At 39.7% G+C, this 3,243-nt stretch overlaps 1 pseudogene; it reads right to left on the bottom strand.

Annotated features, from left to right (window-relative positions):
- Window positions 1-660: 660 nt before the first annotated feature.
- Window positions 661-756, bottom strand: LOC115942706 (U6 spliceosomal RNA; annotated as a pseudogene).
- Window positions 757-3,243: the final 2,487 nt, after the last annotated feature.

The raw sequence follows: 3,243 nt of genomic DNA, 5'->3' as shown, positions 1-3,243 counted from the left end.
GGGTGAAGGGGAAACTGAGAAGGAACATGGCCGGTGAGATAACATCAATAATAATAATAATAGTGAGCATTTATTAACTTTGTGCTAAGTGCCTTACATATATTTTCCTCATGATTATTATCACCATTTTATACAAGAGGAAATTGATCCAGAAAGAGGTTTAATAACTTGCCTGTAGCCACACAGCGGGAATGTGATTTTATCTGAAGGGCAATAGGAAATCACTGAATGGTGTTACACAGGGGAGCCTCATGATCAGATTCACATTTTAGAAAGAGCGTCCAGCTGCAGTGGGTTCCCAAATCAAAATCCCAGTCTGGTGGGAGGAAGTGTGGACCTCCGTCTCTGCTGTTCTTAACAGTGTGACTCCATTGACTAAGGCAGTCAGGAGGAGGGAAGATGATTGCCAAAGCACTACAGAAAAGGTTATTTTATTTATTTATTTATTTATTTTTTAAATTGCTTTTTAAAAAAAATTCAGGCACGTGGGTGGCTCAGTTGGTTAAGTGTCCGACTCTTGATCTTGGCTCGGGTCTTGATCTCAACAGTTGTGAGTTTGAGCCCTGCGTTGGGCTCCACACTGGGCATGGAGCGTACTTCAAAAAAAAGTTAAAATATTTTTTAAAAAATTTAATAAACTTTATTATTTTTTTTAGATGAGAAAATATGGAATGCCTCATGAATTTGCACAGGGGCCACGCTAATCTTCTCTGTATATTATTCCAGTTTTACTATATGTGCTGCTGAAGAGAGCATAGAAAAGGTCATGTTTGGAAGGAGTAAGAATGGTATATGCAAGAAAAAAATATATTGTGGGTCTCCAGAGCATTAAGATTTGGGTAATAGTTTTAATAACAATATAAATACAATAAATTGATGCCCCAATGAGCTCTTGTACCTAATTCAAATAATGGATATGGTATCACATCAATATTTTGAGCATTTCAATTTACTTTTGACCATAAGACAGACAATTTAGCGGGTAAATTGAAGACAGAACCAAAAATCTTAAATTTTATTTATTTATTTTTTTACGTAGGCTCCATACCCAGTGTGGGGCTTGAACTCATGACCCTGAGATCAAGAGTCCCATGCTCTAGTGACTGAGCCAGCCAGGCACGCCAAAGCCAAAAATCTTTAAAGCAGATTGCATTAGGGGTCTGTGTATTCTTCCCTACTTGTTTACCAAGGTTGAATAATAGTGCTCACAATTTGTGTTTCTCTTTGTCATAAATAGAGAGACATACAGACCAAGAGGGGAAAGAGTCCTTCCTAAATGACAGTAACAGAGCTCTAACAGTTGTTTTCTCTGAGTTGTGTGGTATCCATCAGAAGCCTCTGGAGACCTAGGCCTGACTGAAGAGGTCCCCAAGTCAAGATGCCAGGGACTGTGATTAGTATGAATGCTCTTCAGTCTTTGTAGGATCCCTTCTGTTTCAGCAGAATTCACAGGAAGAATTGTGGGTAATTTTGACATTTATGGTTTGTGTCCTTTAACCTTCTCTATACACTATCCCCAGAACCCCGACAGGTTCTCTTTTTCCTTTCTTTTCTTTCTTCTTCCCCTTCCCTGCTGACTCCCTTTTTCCTCTTTTAAAACAGACTGCAGAAAATAACATGCTAGAAATGAGCTGACTGCCAATATGCATGAAAAGATTTATTGCAACCGAGAAAGGATGTTATGAGACATCGCATATATTAATCTCTCCGTTTTGGTCTATAAAGACCCGAGTTTGGCTACTTTCACTTATATGCTTTTAGGGAGATAAAGCTAGGCCAGAACAGGAGATGTGGGGGGGTGATAGGCAGAGATTTACAGCTCAAGTGTCTGGGAATACAGGTTGGCTTTGCGATTGTGGCTTCTCCTTGACAGGCACAGGCATTCCGGGGCTGGCTCCTCAGAGGTTTTTAACACCGCTCCTTGCAAACCAACTACCCGGCCCAGGGAAGTTGTCAGAAAAGATCAGTGCAGGTTTAGGGATGGTTTTTTGAAGTTTTCCTGAAATAACCAATAATGAGTTGCAGGCTTTGATAGCTCTTTTTATAGATCTTGCAGCAGCTGGATCAAAATCTAATGAAGATGTTTGCAGTTGACAATGGCCGGCCTGCACATTTCTATCCTATTTCTTGAGTGCGCAAAGGCATTTCATTTGGGAACATGAAAGGCATATTTAGTGACAACTGATGGTTCTTTGTTTTTTAATTCCCAATAATGTCTTCAGTAAGTGCTTTTGTTAACATTTTTGCATTATACAATAGGTGACACAGGAAGATAATCGGTGTGCTGAAAGCAATTAAAGAGTTTATATCCAACTTGTTCTGCCTATTAAATGGATCCATTCGGCATAGAAGCACATTAGCATCTTTACAGTGGAATGATTGTGGAAATAGGTTATTCACGGGGCCTGTGCCTCTTCCTCCTGCTGCAGTAAGACATATCTTCAAGATTGGAGAAAAGGAATGAGCCATTTTTCTCCCCTTGGAACTGTAAACAGAAGTAAAACTATTAATAGACGCTGTAGCTAATCCCAAGAAGCTGCAACCGAGAGATTAAATAATGTCGGGAAAAGAGAAAGACAGAATGGAGGGAGGGGAGGAAGGGAAGAGAAGGTGGGGAGGCCAGTTCCCTGATTACCGTGCTGCATTAGACAAGGACAGACTGAAGGACTCCAGCTGATCATAGGGGGGACAGTTCGTCTAACAGGGGACTCCTGTTTTCAGCAAAGTAAATATCACTTCACCTATTGCTTGAGAGCTGTTCTAATGGGAAGACTTATTTATTTATTTATTTATTTTATTTTTTAAAATTTTATTATGTTATGTTAATCACCATACATTACATCATTAGTTTTTGATGTAGTGTTCCATGATTCATTGTTTGTGTATAACACCCAGTGGTCCATGCAGAACGTGCCCTCTTTTTTTTTTTTTAATTTTTTATTGTTATATTAATCACCATACATTACATCATTAGTTTTTGACGTAGTGTTCCATGATTCATTGTTTGTGCATAACACCCAGTGCTCCATGCACAACGTGCCCTCTTTAATACCCATCACCAGGCCAACCCATCCCCCCACCGCCCTCCCCTCTAGAACCCTCAGTTTATTTCTCAGAGTCCACAGTCTCTCATGGTTTGTCTTCCCCCTCCGATTTCCCCCTCTTCATTTTACCCTTCCTACTATCTTCTTTTTTTTAACATATAATGTATTATTTGTTTCAGAGGTACAGGTCTGTGATTCA

Source organism: Leptonychotes weddellii, chromosome 14 (genome assembly GCF_054177405.1).
Source record: "Leptonychotes weddellii isolate Sample4059 chromosome 14, ASM5417740v2, whole genome shotgun sequence".
NCBI classification, from domain to species: domain Eukaryota; kingdom Metazoa; phylum Chordata; class Mammalia; order Carnivora; family Phocidae; genus Leptonychotes; species Leptonychotes weddellii.
The sequence above is the reverse complement of the archived record's forward strand: the minus strand, read 5'-3'. Positions and strand labels throughout refer to the sequence as shown.